We start from the raw sequence: 19658 nt of genomic DNA, 5'->3' as shown, positions 1-19658 counted from the left end.
GACCTCAGTTTTGCGACTCAAACTTCCTTTGACGAAGGCTAAGCATATCTGAGATGACAAAATCAGGACCCAAGGATCTTTTAAACAATTTCATGTCTTTTGACAAGTTAGAATTCCTCAGGGAACAAAAGGTAATTAGGATGACTTTGAAGGAGGTCCATTACCAGTACTTACCAATACGAATTAATGTAAGGCCATTTGCTTATTCCTCCACCATTCACAGTACATTTCAAAGAGAGATGAATACTGAGATACCCCATGTTTACAATTCATTTACATGATAGAATGTTCTTTTGACCTCTGAACTATCAGAATACGGCATAGACAGGGACTGTTGATTACACTGTCCACCCTACTCATACATAGGTAAATCATAACCCTTTCTAACCACGCGTCACAGCGGGTTTGCAGGGATTTTGAAAAGAGGCACAAAACATTACAAGATGCGAATGAAATTATGGGATGGAGAACAATGGATTATGGAATGTTGAAATCATGTTCCCAGTCATCCCTGAGTGACTCAGTTGCTCCCACGAGACATTGCAAAACCTTCCCAAAACACCCTGTGCTAGTTGGTGGCAAGTTGCATTGTGGGATAGTGCACCCTGGGTGCACTGCTCTCTGCATCAAGGCAAGCGCTGCTAGTGAGGACGCAACTGCCAACACAAGAAGTGTAATATCATCATGCAAAAGCAATTTAATCACTGTGGTGGTTGTATATAGACATAATTTAGGTCAACAAATTTGTAATGTAGACATGTTCCCAGTTTCTTCTGCTGCCATTAAAATAACCTTCATTCTCAACCTCCTGACCACTTTCTCCCAACCACATGGCTCAAAGCTGAAAACACTCATTGACTTAAAACTTGTCAATGATTACGTAAGGATTTTTTTTTCCATTATATTATCCAGACAGTCTGGGTCCCTTCCCCTGGCTTCAGCTCTCATGACATTGTCCAGGCAGCCCAGCTAAGAACCATTTTCACCTCATGTATGTGTCAGGTAAGGAACGAGTTTGCAGCAGTTTCCCTCAGCTGTTGTGTTCTCCAAGTAGCCCAGCTCACCAAACTACCCTTTTGGCTCCCCTAGCCTCCTTGCATGCAAGATGAGACTCTAGTTTCTTATCTCCCTTCCACTTGGCTCAATGGAACACAGCAGGAAGAATGCACTATTATCCAGTTAATGCCCTCTGTTACAAAAAGTAAGAGAGCAAGAGACCTGCAGGCAGGTCCCAGCAGGGCCAGGAAGTAAAAGAAAATGTCAGGTGCCTGGCTGCAGCAAAATACAAATTCCACAGCAGCAAAATCTGGGGACTTGTTTGAGAAGGATGGGACACCTTAACAGTCACTGTTTCAAACTCACATTTGATTCATACTTTCAAGTTGGTCTCTGCAGCCATAAAGACAGAACTTTTTTTTTTTAAATTGAGATTTTGGAACACAATTCTGTGGTAATTTCTATGAGCACTGAATTGCGATGCATGGTTTATGCATTACATTGACAGTTGAGGGACACTTGCTCAGAGGCCCTAGATTTGCACTCTCGGACACAAGATGAGTTCTTGACTGTTTCTCTTTGTCAGTCCATTGAAGTCAGAGTTTGCTGATCTTCAAGACAGTGCAAGGCTCATCTTTCAACTCAATCATAGGCTTTGGAGAGGAAAGAAGTTGTATTTCCAAGGTTGGGGTAGTATTTCAAGTATTATTTTGCATTGTAGCACTATTGCTGTAAAATATCAGTGTTTGGAATGGGACACTTCATTGTTTTAATTGATATTGTCCTGTGGCTTTATTTTATGTAAATGCACTCAGACGCTAGAATGGTAGGTACATGTTTAACAAATAAAGGTGACCAGTGAAGGTTTTACTAAAATATTTTCCTCCAGAAGAGGGGGAATATATACTGCTAATCTCCTTAGAAAACCAAGTATAAGATAGTTAACTCTCTAAGAACCTGAAAACAAATGTAGACTTCCTGGTTTCCTCTATGAAAGGTCCTGTCTCAACTGGCATTTAAAGTGGGCTGCTATCACATGTCAGTGTCTCAATGAGTGGATGAGATGATGGTGGAGGCAGGGGTAGGAGGGGTTTAGATTTATTAAGAACTGGGGAAAATTTTGGGAAAGGGGGCACCTATATAAGAAGGATTGGCTTCATCTAAACCAAAATGGAACCAGATTACTGGCATTTAAAATTAAAAAGGTCATAGAGCAGTTTTTAAACTAAGGGCTAGGGGAAAGCTTACCTGTGCAGAGGAGTACATGGTTCAGACAGTGACATCCCTTAGACTATGTCTACACTACAGGATTATTCCGATTTTACATAAACCAGTTTTTGGAAACAGATTGTATACAGTCAAGTGCACGCGGCCACACTAAGCACATTAATTTGGCAGCGTGCATCCATGTACAGAGGTTAGCGTCGACTTCTGAAGCGTTGCACTGTGGGTAGCTATTCCATAGCTCCCGCAGTCTCCCAGCCCATTGGAATTCTGGGTTGAGATCCCAATGCCTGATGGGGCCAAAAATTTGTCACGGTGGTTATGAGTAAATGGCGTCAGTCAACCATCCCTCCGTGAAAGCAACAGTAGACAGTCATTTCGCATCCTTTTCCCTCGATTGCCTGGGCAGATGCCATAGCATGGCAACCATGGAGCCCGTTCAGCCTTTTTTCACTGTCACCGTATGTCTACTGGATGCTGCTGACAGACACAGTACTGCAGCACTACACTGCAGCATCCCCTTGCCTTGACAAGTTAGCAAAGACGGTTACCAGCCCTACTGTACCGTCTGTTGATTTGCAAGTTGACAAAGACGGTTACCAGTCATACTGTACCATTTGCTGCTGTCATGGGTGCTCCTGGTCAGCCTCGGTGAGGTCGGCCGGGGGCACATGGTCAAAACTAGGAATGACTCCCCAGGTCATTCTCCTCTTTAAGTTTTGTCTAATGGAGAGTCAGTCCTGCCTAAAATATCAGGCAAGCCTACTAAAGAACCAGAGAGACAAACGGCCGCTCCGGGCTAGAGCCCCAGATATCCCGCAGAAATGATGAGCTGCATGCCATTCTAGAGGGTGCCCGTACAATAACCCCATCCATTGCTTCCCTCCTCCCACACCCCTCTTGGGCTACCGTGGCAGTTATCCCCCCATTTGTGTGATGAAGTAATAAAGAATATATAAATATGAAACAACACTGACGTTATTGCCTCTGCAAGCAGAGATCAAAGGGAGGAGGGGAGGGTGGTTGGCTTACAGTAAAGTAGAGTGAACCATCATTCTGCACTTACTCAGCCTATAGCTGAAAATGGCAATCTGTGACAAGCACTAGGATAGACGCACAGGCAGGACTGAATCTCCATTTGTGTGTAGGCCTTTGGTTGACACTGGTAAAATACAAAATGTCCCAGGATATATATGCTGGGGGACAGTTCTAAATGGCAGCTTAATTTTTTTATTTGCAGCAAAATGTAAAGGTCTAAATATCTGATTGTGAGCCCCGGTAGCAAGGGGTAGGAGCAACCACATGGTGGCGCTGACTGGGGAAAGCAGCCTGAGACAGAAGCCTCCAGCTGCCATGATATTCCAGGCAGGAATGAATCTCCATTAGACAAAAACTTCAAGAAGAAAATGACCTGGAGTCATTCCCATTTTTGCCCAGGCGCCCCCAGCCAACCTCACCGAGGCCAGCCAGAAGCACCCATGGGATGACGATGACAGATACCAGTCATACTGTACTGTCTGCCATCCGCAAGGCAAGGGAAGAGGATGCTGCTGTGTAGCGCTGCAGCACCGAGTCTGCCAGCAGCATCCAGTAGAAACGCAGTGACACTGAAAAAATGCAAGAAATGATTTTTTTCCCTTTGCTTTCACAGAGCGAGGGAGGAGGGGGTTGAGGACATATACCCTGAACCACCCGCCACAATGTTTTTGATCCTTCAAGCTTTGAGAGCTCAGACAAGAATTCAAATGGTACACGTCACCTCATGATGGGATGCAGAGATAAAGTTTCTTGACACCTTAAATGACTGCTTTTTGGAGCAACTAGCCGTGGAACCCACAAAAGGAGAGGCAATTCTTAATTTAGTCATAAGTGGAGCACAGGATCTGGTCCAGGAGGTGAATATAGCTGGATCGCTTGGTAAGAGTGACTGTAATATAATTAAATTTAACATACCTATGGCAGGGAAATCACCACAGCAGCTCAACACTGTAGCATATAATTTCAGAATGGGGGACTACACAAAAATGAGGAAGTTAGTTAAACAGAAATTAAAAGGCACAGTGCCAAAAGTGAAATTCCTGCAAGTTGCATAGGAACTTTTTAAAGACACCATAATAAAGGCTCAACTTAAATGTATACCCCAGATTATAAAAAACAGTAAGAGAACCAAAAAAGTGCCAGCATGGCTAAACAACAAAGTAAAAGGAGCAGTGAGAGGCAAAAAATCATCCTTTCAAAAGTGGGAGTTAAATTCTAGTGAGGGAAATAGAAAGGAGCATAAACTCTGGCAAATGAAACGTAAAAATATAGTTAGGAAGGCCAAAAAAGAATCTGAAGAACGCCTAGCCATGGCTGAGGATGTAAGGGAGATTCCCAAAATCTGAGACATTCTTTTCAGGTGACACATCTGAGGAACTGTCCCAGATTGAGGTGTCATTAAAGGAGGTTTTGGAATAAATTGATAAACTAAACAGTAATAAGTCACCAGATGGTATTCACCCAAGAGTTCTGAAGGAACTCAAATGTGAAACTGCAGAACTACTAACTGTGGTTTGTGGTTTAAATCCACTTCCATACCAAATGATAGGAAAATAGCTAATGTGATGCCAATTTTTAAAAAGGACTCCAGAGGTGATCCCAGCAATTACAGGCCAGTAAGCCTGATGTCAGTATTGGGCAAACTGGTTGAAACTACAGTAAACAACAACATAGATGAATATAATTTGTTGGGGAAGGGTCAACATAGGTTTTGTAAAGAGAAATCATGCATCACCAATCTATTACAAATCTGAGTGGGTCAATAAGCATGTGGACAAGGGGGTTCCACTGGATACAGATTTTCAGAAAGCCTTTGACAAGGTCCCTCACCAAAGGCTTTTATAGCAAAGTAAGCTGTCATGGGATAAGAGGAAAGGTCCTCTAATGGATTGGTAACTGATTAAAGGATAGGAAACAGGATAGGAGTAAATGGTCAATTTTCAGAATCAAGAGAGGCAAATAGTGGTGTCCCCCAGGGGTCTGTATTGGGACAAGTCCTATTCAATATATTCATAAATGAGCTGGAAAAATGGGTAAAGAGTGAGCTGGCAAAATTTGCAGATGATACAAAATTGCTCAACATAATTAAATCCATAGCAGATAGAAAAGAGATACAAAGGGATCTCTCAAAACCAGGTGACTGGGAAACAAAATGGCAGATGAAATTCAGTGTTGATAAATGCAAAGTAATGCACATTGGAAAGCATAATTCCAACTATACATATAATATATGGGGTCTAAACCTGTTCTGTTCATTCCCTCTGGGGCACCTGGCATTGGCCACTGTCGGAAGACAGGATACTGGGCTAGATGGACCTTTGGTCTGACCCAGTATGGCCATTTTTATGTTATGTTAATTAACACATGCCAATTAACAAACACGTGTTGAACTGATAAGTTAAAGCATAGGGTGAACCTAAGCCTTACCTTTACCAGTTAACTCATTTCAAACTATAACAATTTATTGACACTAAGTTTTTAATGTGTGTTAATTAACATATCTGCTAAACATACTCCTTGTCTTCCTAGTGAAGAAAGGACACCACTGCTATAAAACAGATTAAAGAGTTTTTTCAATCTAATCACTATTTTTCTTTCTTATGGTTTTCTCAATTTTCACATAATTAATCTCAGCCCAAAGGAGAATTTTTATTGGAAGCTTCAAAAAGTCAGATTAAAATTTTACAGTTATGAAAGCATAGAAGAGTACATGCCTTTCTTGGAAAAAATAAGTGAGATTCTTTTCTCACACTTTAACAACTAAAAACAGCTCAGTCAGTAAATAGAATGTCATTTTTACTAATATATATGATACTAACAAAATATTTGAATGCACAGAATTAAGATGCAAACAAGAGTGCTCAAAAACATTAACAAAAATCGAGTACTTGCATGGCCAGACCATTATTTTAAAATTCTTATAATTTTAATTATGAACTAAAGTTCTACTTATTTTCTAGGCAAGTGTCCTTATAGAAAACTCAGTGCAGAGCAACTTTAATTTTAATAACCAATGCACTTTCAGATATCTGGAACAAAAACCACCTTAATTTTTGTTTAAACAAGATTATCCCCACCCCCACCATCACCCCCACCCCCACAAACAGAATTTAAAAAGCTCAATCAAATTTAAATTTCATTCCATATAAAAAAAATCCATATTAAAAAAAGTTAGATTTGGGCTAATAAAGAGAGGTTTTAGTTCAAAGGGAAGTTGTTGAAACCATTATGAAGAAGTAAAAATAGGTGTTTAGAAAAGGATGGCCTCAATGTGTTGAGATATTACTATTACAAAATTTGTTACTCAAAGAGCTAATTAGTTTAATGAAATTTGAGAAAAGAGAGCTAAGAAGCACATACTTCTTCCTACCTTGGAATCTTATGCCTGCTCTATGCTGAAAAGATTTACTGGTATAATTATTTTGGCTAAGGGTCTGCCTTTTTGACCAAAATAATTACAAGTAAAAGCATTTATATCAGTATAGTTATTTCCCTTCCAGGACAGGAACAGCTGTACAGGTATAAAGCACCTTTATAGCAACATAATTATGTCCACATTGCATTGGAGGGGGAGGGGGAGGGAAGGAAGCTTAATATTGCTTTAACTATACCGTCATAGTTAAACTGTTACAACTTCCTAGCACAGATAAACCCTTGCAAACATGTTTTGGTAGGCATCACTAAACATTGAGAACTGAACACCATTTGAGTGACAAAAGCATGCTAAATACTCTACAGGACACAGTGCAAAGGATTCTCTGCGCTGAGGAGTCTACAACATAAATCATACAAAAAACAGTAGACACACAAAGCCCAGATGAAAGAGCAACTGCACAGTGCCTTAAGATTGTATTTTTGTTTTGTTTTTATACACACTTTTCTCTGTGATGCTATAAAACTGAAAAGCTTCACAGACAAACTGTGTTTTAATGAGAAATGTTAATTAACCATTATATGTGAAAATACACAAGATCATTGGTTACTTCAGACCTGATCCAGCAGTCAATTCCACAAGTCAATTCCCACTTTTGGTCACTAGCAGTTCTACATGTGAAGAGACTGCAGGATTACCCCTGTTTCAAAAGATTATACTCCTTCCTTCTCGCCCACACAGTCCAAGACAAGACATCTTTAACTTCACTTTTAAACAAAAAGAAAATTAACTGAAAACTTCTAACATGGAAAGATCTATACTATCTGCTTAAGTAAAATAAAGGAATTGTTGATTTGGGATATTTTTAAACAATTATAAATGCTATTTTACAATTTGGCCAAACACGATTTTGATTTTTTTAATTTTTTTTTTAGTATGTAGATTCACTTATCAATCATATTAACTATATTTTACTCCATAAAATAGATTTTACTTCCCAAACTAAAAATATTCCTAAACTAGAGACTACAGAATAAATTTAGTCAGTCAGTTACAAGTGCAAATAATAGATTGGGAACCCGGAGAGCACTGTACAATATCAAAATTAATGAACTTTATTAGATAACCTTGAGCAAAATTGTTTACTTCTCTCCATAAAAAAGAGTGAAGTTTTGTTCAGAACTCTGTCAAAAAGTAAAGACCCTCAGAACATTAACTATGAAATATAATTAAATGCATTTTCAAGTATACTCATATTTTCTTAGGCTACTATTATTGGTGACTATTGTTCTAAAAAAATTAAAAAGTTACATGGACAGTGTAACAAGTCCTTAAAGATTATGAAAACAGGCTGGAAACTGGTTAACTCTTGACTATAGCACTTGAATTAGTATTACTCTACTATGTAATTTTTAACAATCAGAAGGCAAAGTAATTTAAAAACTTGTTAGCACACTTTGACATTAGGGTCCCATATGACATCACTTTATTTGGTTTTTTTTTTTTTTTTAAAGCAAAATTCCCATCAGCAGCAGTAACAGAAATGCTAACTGTAATATATCTATTTTCAAATACATTTCAGTTCAATGTAATGAAAAGTGTTACTCTTTTGGAAATTTCAAAAGTTATTACATACATACAGGCAGAAATGCCACCAAGTTGAGTGGCGGACCTCACTTCATTCGTCCTATTATCCCGATTCCTTGGTCAACTCACAGGTCTAGTCAAATGGTCATGCACATGTATCTAAAAGGGTGTCATAAGGAGGAGGGAGTAAACTTGTTCACCTTAGCCTCTAAGGATAGAACAAGAAGCAATGGGCTTAAACTGCAGCAAGGGAGGTTTAGGTTGGACATTAAGAAAAAGTTCCTAACTGTCAGGGTGGTTAAACACTGGAATAAATTGCCTGGCGAGGTTGTAAAATCTCCATCTCTGGAGATATTTAAGAGTAGGTTAGATAAATGTCTATCCGGGATGGTCTAGACAGTATTTGGTCCTGCCATGAGGGCAGGGGACTGGACTCGATGATCTATCAAGGTTCCTTCCAGTCCTAGAATCTATGAATCTATGTTTAATGATATGTTACATAGAAGTGTTTTGAACACTTACAGGTCATAATGAAATACTAATTAGTGTAAATACTATTAATAGGAACATTAACACACTATCCAGTTATTCTATTAGTATTTGCATGAGAAAAATATTGATTTTAATAGTGAATACAGAACACTTGATTCAAAGGTCTTGAGGAGCAGCCATAAAATTCAGATGAACATGTTTAGGATGAAAATGTGAGTTAACCAGCAGGTTTTTGAAAGAGTACTTTCAGTTCTGGAGCACAATATTCTGAAACCCTGCTAGTAAGTTCCTCTGCTTTAAGAACGCTATTGAACACCAGCTAACTGTAGTGCAGTCCCTTTAAAAGCCAGCTGATATGCAAAATCATCTTACAGTCTCATCCAGTACCACCTGCGGGATATACACCCTTGGCTTCCTGAATTCCATTTAACTCATGTTTGGGTACTGTACACTGTTAACATGCTATTAACTTTGTTTATGACAAATTGTTTTTTTACATAATCAACATGGGCAGAGCTTGAAAAATCTACTTATGATTAAAGAGTAGAAAATTCCCTTCAGATGTGGGGGGTGAGGCAAAGAAGCACTCTAACCAGTAATTTCTGTAAAATTTAAAGATTGTCTTTACTATGACAAGTGACAGTCAAGGATAGACATTGTAGCATTCAGTATCTACTCTCACTCCATGATTCTAGTCCAAAAGACAGCTCAAAATAAAAGCAAAGACATGTTCTTCCAACTGCTAACGATAAGAATTCAACCTGGGATTTGAAAATTAAGCATGGTTCCTTCTGGCTCATAGCAATGGAAAATTCTGAAATCAGAGCACAGATCCTAATCCAGCAAACTAATAAAGTCTGTCTACATGAGAAAGCTTTATCAGTTATACTAACACAGTTATACCAATCAAGTGAGGACACTTGTTCTGGAACGTGTGGGTTTTTTGGTTAGCATACACCCTTTCTCAAAAGCAAGATCAACCATCAAAAGGCCCTCCCACACTGGAATAAGAGCATCTACTTTATATCAGGGCTTTATAACAGTATCAGGCTATGTCTACACTACGGGATTATTCTGATTTTACATAAACCGGTTTTGTAAAACAGATTATATAAAGTCGAGTGCGCGGTGCAGGGTCAAAATAAAAGAGCTGAGGAGTGCTTACTGCAAAGCCCGTGAGGGAAATCGCCGCTCAGGAGCTGCCCCCACAACCTGCCGTTTTTACAAGGAGCTGGATGCCATACTTGGATGTGACCCCACTGCCAATCCGAGGACCACGATGGAGAGTTCAGAGCAGGGAGAAGTGGGAGAGGGTGTAGAGGAAGCCGACAGTGAGGCTACTGGCGTGGAGGGAGACACTCCGGAGTCCCAGGAGGCATGCAGCCAGGAGCTCTTCTCAAGCCAGGAGGAGGCTAGCCAGTCGCAGCAGCTGGAAGTTGCTGGTGAGGAAGAAGCTGCGGAGTGTGCTCGGGGTAAGCAGATTTTTATGTTTTGGGAGAGGAGGGTTTGGGTTATGGCTGCCTGCATGCATGCCTAAACGTGGACTAGCCCATTGATTTGCTCTATCACGTCTCTGTAATCTGCCTCGGTAATCTCTTGAAAAGTTGCAGCCAGAGTGTGCGCAATTTGCTTTCTCAAGTTTATCGGGAGAGCCACCGTGGTCCTTGTCCCGGTCAGGCTAACTCGTCCGATCCACTGTGCAGCGAGGGGTGGGGGGACCATGGCTGCACACAGGCAAGCTGCATAGGGGCCAGGGCGGAATCCACATTGCTGTAGAAGACCCTCCCTCTCTTCCCAGGTAACACGCAGCAGTGATATACCTGGCAGCAGGAAACCCTGTTGAGAATTTAGGGATACTTGAGTGCAGGGCGTCAGGTTCGCGGTCCCCCCCCAGCCCCGCAGTGCGTTCCGGTCTCCCCACCCTCTTCCAGCACGTAGCCAGCCCCGCGGTGCGCTCCGGTCCCCCCGCCCCTTCCCAGCAGGCAGGCAGCCCCGCGGTGCGCTCCGGTCTTCCCCTCCCCAGCACGTAGCCAGCCCCGCGGTGCCCTCCGGTTTCCCCCCCCCTTCCCAGCAGGCAGCCAGCCCCGCAGTGCGCTCCGGTCTCTTCCCCCCCCCCCCCCTTCCCAGCACGTAGCCAGCCCCGTGGTGCCCTCCAGTCTCCCCCCTCCCCCTTCCCAGCAGGCAGTCAGCCCCGCGGTGTGCTCCGGTCTTCCAGCAGCTCGCCACTTTCCTGTTCACTACTGTCCCCTGTGCAGGACACCAGCTACCTCCTGTACCCAATGCAGATAAACCCCAGTGACCCATCGGTCAATTCCCCCTCCAAGATGCAGTTGGGGCAGAAACACTCACCCCATTGCTCGCCATGCCTTCGCTTCCCTGGCCTGTCTGTGTTATGTTAGGTATGTGGGAAGGATGCTACAAAAAGTCTAAAAACTCCTTCACTGTGTGATAATAAACGATGTAGCCTCTGTGTATTACATGTTTCTATCTATGTTTTTTTTAAGTGACCTTGACTAATGCAGCCGGATCACCGGCCTCACGTCGCTTGCAGAACTTGAGAAAAAATCCGAGAAAATCAAAAGAAGAACTGATCAAAGCAGTTATGATTCACTACAACAGAGAAAGTAGGAAGACGGAGGAATGGACAGAGAAAATGTATGAGTGGAGGCAAACAGAAAGCAGGAGAAAGGAATTGGCTACCAAAAAAACCTCAAAGCAGATGATAAGCCTCCTGGCTCGCCAAACTCAGTCTTTCGAGTCTCTTGTAGCCATGCAGGCAGATCTGTACCGTGGTAACCCACACCCCTCCCAAAGCTCTCTTTCTTGTTCCCCAGTATTTGCACAAAACACCTTTCTCCAGCAGCCAGTTTCTTATTACCCCCAGCTGCCCCCAACACCTGTACGATCACCTACCAGCCCTGATAACTACAATTCTTACCCTGTGCACTCCACCCCCATTACCCTGCAGCATAGCAATCCTGAAGTGCAGCAGACATTGAACAGTAATCCAAACAGGACATATTCAAACCTCTGAATGTACAGTCCACCACCCTAACCCCCCTGGCCTTTTATGTACTGTACTTTGAATAAAGGATTTTATGGCTTTTACAATACGTTTTATTATTGCAGGAAGTGGTAAATATTGTACCCCAAGGTAGAAAGGAGCACAGCAAAGGCACCAAACATTACTGTTGGCTCTCAGCATCAAATTGCTCCCTTAAGGCATCCCTAATCCTTGAAGCCCTTTCCTGGGCCTCTCTAGTAGCCCTGCTCTCTGGCTGTGCAAATTCATCCTCTAGGCGTCGAACTTCGGAGGTTCATTCCTCACTGAATCTTTCACCCTTCCCTTCACAAATATTATGGAGGGTACAGCACGCGGATATAATAGCGGAGATGCTGCTTTCCCCCAAATCTAGCTTCCCATAAAGACACCTCCAGCGGGCTTTCAAACGGCCAAAAGCACACTCCACAGTCATTCTGCACCGGCTCAGCCTGTAGTTGAACCGGTCCTTGCTCCTGTCAAGCTTCCCTGTATACGGTTTCATAAGCCATGGCATTAAGGGGTAAGCGGGCTCTCCAAGGATCACAGTGGGCATTTCGACGTCCCCTACTGTGATCTTGCGGTCTGGGAAAAAAGTCCCGGCCCTCAGCCTCCTGAACAGGGCACTGTTCCGAAAGATGCGTGCATCATGCACCTTTCCAGGCCATCCTGAGTAAACGTCAGTGAAACGCCCACGGTGATCCACAAGCGCTTGCAGAACCATGGAGAAATACCCCTTGCGATTAATGTACTCTGATGCCAGGTGGGGTGGTGACAGAATAGGAATATGTGTCCCATCTATTGCCCCTCCACAGTTAGGGAAACCCATTTCTGCAAAGCCATCCACAATGTCCTGCACGTTCCCCAGAGTCACAGTTCTTCTTAGCAGGGTGCGATTAATGGCTGTGCAAACTTGCATCAGCACCATTCCAATGGTGGACTTTCCCACTCCAAACTGGTTCGCCACCGATCGGTAGCTGTCTGGAGTTGCCAGCTTCCAGATTGCAATAGCCACCCGCTTCTCCACTGGCAGGGCAGCTCTCAATCTCGTGTCCCTGCGCCGCAGGGTAGGGGCGAGCTCAGCACACAGTCCCATGAAAGTGGCTTTTCTCATCCGAAAGTTCTGCAGCCACTGCTCGTCATCCCAGGCTTGCAGGATGATGTGATCCCACCACTCAGTGCTGGTTTCCCGAGCCCAAAGGCGCCGTTCCATGGTGCTGAGCACGTCTGTTACTGCCACAAGCAATTGAGTGTCTTGAGCGTCAGGCGTTTCAATATCATTGTCTGACTCCTCACTGTCACTTTGCAGCTGAAGGAATAGCTCCACTGCCATGCGTGATGTGCTGGCAACATTCATCAGCAAGGTCCTCAGCAGCTCAGGCTCCATTTGTAACAGAAATCTCAGAAATCGCGCTGCAGACTCACAATGCCGCCAAAATGCTCGGAATGTGTAGCAAAGCACCACGGGGCGTTGGAACAGGAAGCGGAAAGACCTGCACACTTCCTTCTCCTTCCCACAAGCCACAGCGCCAAAATGGGACGAGGTGCTCTGTGGGATAGCTGCCCACTATGCACCACTCCCAACAGCGCTGCAAGTGCTGCAAATGTGGTCACACTGCAGCGCTGGTAGCTGTCAGTGTGGCCACACTGCAGCGCTGCTCCTACACAGCTGTACGAACACAGCTGTAACTACCTGCGCTGCAAAACTGTAAGTGTAGCCATGGCCTCAGATTCTGCTTCCTTTGTTACCTTGTTAAGTGCTCGCCCTTTTATCTGTATAAATAAGATAGCTTGTGTCTTGCATGGTGCTCACATTATCTGGGTGTTATTGGCGGAGCGCTGCGCTAATAAAACAGAGTGGTCTGACAAATTGTGAGTCCTGATTCTAACTTTGACAATTTGGAGGTTCCACCGAGATGGCAACCGTCTTCACTGGGGCTGTGTGATTCCTGACCATTTTTGTAGGATGACCGTGGCAGCCGGCACCTGGGCATTTGGCCCGAGCGGTCCTCCACTAGGGCGGAAAGGCGCACAACCACAGTGAAGTCTACGCCATCGAACCTGTTGGTTCCCACTCTGTTCTGGTAGGGATCCCGGGATCTGACATCAGGAATCTGGTCAGGTAATTATTTCTGTGTTTTGTCCAGACTGAGGACTGTCCTGTCTCTGTGTCTATCTGTCCTCTTGTGGAGTGTTTGAGTCTGGGTGCCGGTCTCTGTCTGGGGATCGGCCGACCAAGGGGTTCCTGTCCCCGTGGTCTGAGTGAGTGGAATCTGCACAATTGCAGCCGCACCGCACTTTGGGTAAAACCCCTGGTGTGAAAGCAAGGGCAATTGAGGCAGTAGCCTGTGGGTTCCTTTTGTGTGTTGCAGCAGGCATCGCTCTGACGAACTTGAATTTCCTTCTTGTGTGATTGGAGTGTGAAAGTCCTCCTGTACTGGTAACCAGACATCTAAGTTGGACCATTCCTTAAATGAACGCCGGCTCATTTTATGTATTTAGGATGGGTCCGGACTCCTGTAAAAAGGGTCCAGACTCCGGTAAATTTCTGGAAAAATGGTCTAGGCTAACTCAGGGGGATCCCAAAACTCTGTGGCCACTGTTAAAATCTTGGAACAAAGACTGAGTGGACGTCTTAAAGGACAAACTCGGCCAACCTAAAACTAAATTGGCTAAAGGAGAGGTTAATTGTTTCATGCAGTGGTGGCAAGAGGAAAATCATAGGTGGACAAAATCAAAACTGGCCTCTCTCAATTATTCGAATAATAAGTTAAAAGCTTTATTAAAAGCCTCCTCTCCCACCACCAGACCGAGCGCTCCCCTTTACCCCGTTCTCCAAACCCCGGATCGATCCAACCCCCTTCATACTCCCATCTCATTGTAAAAACGACCAAAAAGCCCCTTGTTCTGTTCCCCTTTGTCGTCTGCCTCAAAAACTGATTCTTTAGTGTTCCACTACCAATTCAGCAAGGAGGGTGGGCTCCTCAACTAGCCCCCACCCTTCCTGGTCCCTTTCCTTGAACATTTCTTTCAAAATTGTGAAATGACCATAATATCACTCACAAACGGTTCATTGGAAAAAGCAGGATTGGGCCCAGACAAGCAGGCAAGCAACAGATAAAGAAACAGGTTGAAAGCCCTAAGGGAATAGTGTCAGGAGTAAGAAAAGCAGTAAGTGCAGGCATGAACCCCTGGAACAATACTTAAAATGGTGAAATCTGAGGTGATAAAGATGTCATTTTGGGACATAAACAAGTGATTTAGGGGAAGAGTGTGAAAAGTTAACTCTACAGAGGCTGGAGAGAATTAAGCAGTTAAACTTTGTGGAAAAAGTTAAAAAGGACCATGTTAAAGAGAGAATTCTTGGTTTCTTTGCAGACATTCTGAAGAGAAAATGGGCCCTTTTCCAGAAGAATGCCTGTAAATCATCCAAATATATATACAGCTATGTAAAAACAAAGCAGTGTAAAGGAATGTTAAGGAAAAGAAAGTGTATGTATATATTTGTCTGTGAAAATATGTAAAGTTCTAAGAATCTAAACCAGCATATCTGGTTTGTAAAACTCCTGTTTTGTAGGGGTAAGATAAATTGATTTTGTTTTTGTTTTTAATGCCACTACAAATTCATTTGACTCTTTAATTCAAAGTTGCAAAACTGACAGACCTTTTTGCAAGACACAGGTAATTAGTGTTGTTTGGCTTTGGGATTTAGCATTTAACCCTTAAGGGGTAACTTGATTCTTTATTTAAAAACATTTTAATTTTTGTAAAGACCAAGTCATGGCTGCAACAGGGCAGTCAAAATCAGGGGAATAGGGAGAGATTCTGAAGTCTTTTTGTTTGTTTTTTTTGTAACAATAGCAGATAAGAGCTGTAATGAAAAAATAAGAAATTAACAGTGATCCTCTGAAGCAACAGCAGAGGTGAGGTGCACAAAACAAAAAGAAGCAATGTTAAAAACACTGAGCCTTAAAATGGCTCTGTGTAATCAGACTGTCACTTTGATAAGGACACATGAAAACTCTAAGAACAAAAGAAACAGTTACACCTTATGTAAAAATTGATATGGCTAATGTTTTTTAAAAGTTATAGTATAGAAGGAATGTGCATTTTCCCCCGGACATGTGCCTATATTGTAGAAAAGGGTAAAAAAAAATGCAAATGAAACGTGCTGCTGAATTAAAATCCTATTAGGGCTCCAAAAAGAGCCACAATAGGCTGTGTTTTCTTTTTCAGATCCCTGTGTGTTAAGACAGAGAGTCTCTGAGCTCTGCTGATGGCTTTGAATCCAAAAGTCAAGCCTGTGTTGATGCAAATTACCTAACTGAAAAGAAAGGTGAGAACTGCCAGCACAAAAGAAGCTGCAAATAAAGAACATACCTGGTCAGCAAACAAACAAATTGCCTACATAAAAGGCATGGTATAACAAGATACCTTTAATAGATTTGATGCTAATGTTCCTGTTAATATTAAACATTAAAATAACTTTAATGTTAGTAAGTACCCCTGTAACAACTTGTAGTGTGTATGATTTTTGGAAAAATCCTTTAAAGTAATATGGTAATGATGCTTCTCAGCTATTACCTGTGAATAAACTTAAAGTTTAACACAGCAGGAAAAACATTACAAACTTGGTCTGCTATATAAGAGGAAAAACTTGAGGTACACCACCTCATGAATTTAATAACTAAACAGTGGAATAATTTCCGCATAACCCTTAAAAAGTAGAAGCCATTAAAACCTGGCCTGCCTATAGAACAAAAAAACACAAGAAAATATGGGGGTAATTCCTCTGTTTTGCCTGCAATCAGCAAGGGTATTTGTAAAAGAAAGCAATCTTTTAAGTAATAATCAATGCCACCCCAAAAGGGGTAGAAAAATGTTATTTTTGTCTTTCAGATAATCCAAAGTACTGTATAATGGGCTATGTGTATGTGTTAATTCTTGGGGAAAAGTGTTTAAAAAGTGTTAGCAACCCACCAGAAGAAAAATGTAAATATAATATAAGTTCTGTGTTTTCCAATACTCACATTTACTATTTGCCACAACAACAACAACAACAAAAGAAAGTCTCAGCTTACTGTAAGCACTGATTTAGCTGAGTTCTCTATCAAGCTTGGCATTGAATGGCAAACAGTTACCAATCATCTGTTAAAAGGTAAAAAGGTAACATAGTTCCAAAAAAAAAAAAAAAAAAAAAGATGTGGAAAACTGGACCATTCATATTATACACACAAATGGGGACATATTAAGAATTGCCACTACAGAAAAACATAACAGTTTACCATTGGTATAACATCTTTTCTGGATGGTCTCCCACAACTACTGGCATACTAATGTTAGTACCCCTAATTGTGTTTTTGGCTTTAAATTGTATGTGTGTAACTGAAATGTTTAAAATGTGTTGGTGGATAAAACAAATGTGTGCAAAGATAAAGCCACAGGCCCAAATCACCTCCCAGTATTTTCTATTACATGGACTAAATAAGAAGTGACACTGGCGATTAATAATCTTAGTGTCAAAAGGGGGATATGTAGGAGCAGGATTTTATAATGTCCCATAAGAATTAAAGTATAATTTGATTTCATCCTGCTAGCCACTTTTTTTAAATAGCAGAAAGAAATGACCCCCTGGGACTATAAGATTCTGTTTTCCCATATGCATTACAAATTGGGCCCCCTCTAACTCTCTGTTTTAAGATTTAGGTATTAAGAGACAGGATTCTCTATTGTGTCTATGTTAAGTAAATTAGAGAAACATTGAAGGCCTGGGTCTCAATGTAAATTGTCTTAGTTATCAATTGTAAAACTTAGCAAGGTTTAATTTGCAATGCTTTTTTGTTCGATATAAAATACTACTGTTTGTATTCTCAATCTATTTGTGTGAATGAGGAATGTATGCATCAGGAAAAGATAAGGTGTGAAGGCCATTGTGATAGCCAGAGTCAAGGGACGGCTGTTAAACTGTCTGGCAACTCAGGCCACGTCCACACTACGGGGGGGAAATCGATCTTAGATACGCAACTTCAGCTACGTGAATAACGTAGCTGAAGTCGAATATCTAAGATCGGATTACTCACCCGTCCACACCGCACAGGATCGATTTTCGCGGCTCTCCCTGTCGATTCTGGAACTCCGTTGGGGTTGATGGAGTTCCGGAATCGATATAAGCTCACTCAGGGATCGATATATCGCGTCTAGATTAGACGCGATATCTCGATCCCCGAGCAATCGATTTTAACCCGCCGATACGGCGGGGAGTCTGGACGTGGCCTCAGAGTGGATACATGCTTCGCAGTGTAAGAATGCACCACCCCCAGTGAACCAACCACCACCTCAGGACCACGCAGAGTCAATTTTTTTGACTCCAGAAGAAGATGTAGAGGAACAGCCTGCAATACCTTACAATCTACGCTCTCGTAAGGGTTGCCAGAAGCAGATGACTACATAAAGCAAGGCCCAAGAAGAAGCAGTAGTGAGCCTAGCGCCTGCTGCCTGGTGGACATAAAACTGTGACTGCAGTTCCCTCAGTTGAGGTTGTCAGAACCAGAAGGGCCCTGCCTCCAACATGCGCCTCTGGTGGTGCCTGTTTTTCGGCTGCTGGTGTCTTAAGGTCTGGGGAGTCCACAATGACAATTCTTTTATCCAGCAGCAAGTGTGGATAGCTCAGACCCTTATTATTTCTAAATGCTGGGTCTGCAGCCACATCCCAGCCCACTCTCAAACTGGTGTTCCTGTCCTGGCTATCCCACTCAATTCCCCAGACCTCACTGGAGGACCTTGTCCGTTTAACACAATATGGAACAGTAATGACACCTGGGAAGAGGCTATTGGCAGTTCCTTTATCCCACTTGAGGGAGCAATACACCAGGCAAAAAGGCTCCTAAGGTTACAATCAGTAGTTAAAATAATGGTAAATAAAACCAGAGAAAGTTTAAGAGCCCTGGCCAAAGAAACAGGGGTGATCGGACAGGTGGCCCTCCAGAAACGTCAGGCATTGGACATAGTGCTGGCGGCCAAAGGAGGGACCTGTGCTCTCACTGGAAAACAATGTTGTGTGTTTATACAATATCAATGAGGTAACAGATCGCTATAGCCACTTAGAACAAATCGCATATCTTCCCCATGAAGAGTCGAGTTCTTTAGGGAAGTGGCTAAGTAACCTGTTCAATTTCTCTGGCATAGGAAACTAGTTGTTTCAGGGAGCCCTAACTATCCTGTTTGGAATCTTAGTGATTTTTGTATGCTTTCAGTTAATCTCCTGTTGCATCCAAAATGGTGTAAGACATGCCACACAGATAGCTGCCTCAAACCAGAGTGCTAATATGATGATTTTAAATATCACTGATGAAGAAATAAAGAACGATTGATTTGTGGAACCAGTAAAATTTTGGTCATGGCATGAGCTTGACCAAAAGGAGGGATTGTGAAAATAGAATGAATTAAATTGTAAAAATAAGAATGGATTAAAGAAATGTTGTATGTACCTTTAAGCAGAAATAAGAAATGTTGAAATACAGGTGCCAGGAAAAGAAACATTAGGCATAAACAAGGGTGCTAATGGCGAAACATTAACAGAGGATCGGAAATAGTTAGTAAGGAAATAAGATATGCATGCCTAGCCCAGGTAAACTTACCAGATTCTGCTTCCTTTGTTATCTTGTTAAGTGCTCGCCCTTTTATCTGTATAAATAAGATAGTTTGTGTCTTGCATGGTGCTCACATTATCTAGGTGTTATTGGCGCAGCGCTGCACTAATAAAACAGAGTAGTCTGACAAATTGTGAGTCCTGATTCTAACTTTGACATTACCATTCCTACTGCACCGTCTGCCATTGTAAATTGGCGATGAGATGATGGTTATTAGTTGTTTTGTACCGTCTGCTGCTGTCATGGGTGCTCCTGGCTG

At 42.3% G+C, this 19658-nt stretch overlaps 1 protein-coding gene and 2 long non-coding RNA genes across 4 annotated transcripts in view; 1 reads left to right on the top strand and 2 right to left on the bottom strand.

Annotated features, from left to right (window-relative positions):
• Positions 1-19658, bottom strand: part of UBE2K (ubiquitin conjugating enzyme E2 K) — an 88760-nt gene that overhangs the window by 57101 nt on the left and 12001 nt on the right. The gene's annotated exons all lie outside the window — the stretch shown is intronic.
• Positions 279-3707, bottom strand: LOC115652197. The gene is made up of 3 exons (XR_004000580.1): positions 3697-3707; positions 3609-3613; positions 279-379 (listed from the first exon to the last, which is right to left on the bottom strand). It is a non-coding gene; the product is annotated as an uncharacterized LOC115652197 (long non-coding RNA).
• LOC115652198 lies at positions 3877-18411 on the top strand. The gene is made up of 3 exons (XR_004000581.1): positions 3877-3968; positions 4967-4971; positions 18400-18411. It is a non-coding gene; the product is annotated as an uncharacterized LOC115652198 (long non-coding RNA).

The sequence above is a fragment of the Gopherus evgoodei genome, chromosome 5 (assembly GCF_007399415.2).
Source record: "Gopherus evgoodei ecotype Sinaloan lineage chromosome 5, rGopEvg1_v1.p, whole genome shotgun sequence".
NCBI lineage: Eukaryota > Metazoa > Chordata > Testudines > Testudinidae > Gopherus > Gopherus evgoodei.
This window is presented reverse-complemented; position numbering and strand designations above follow the sequence as displayed.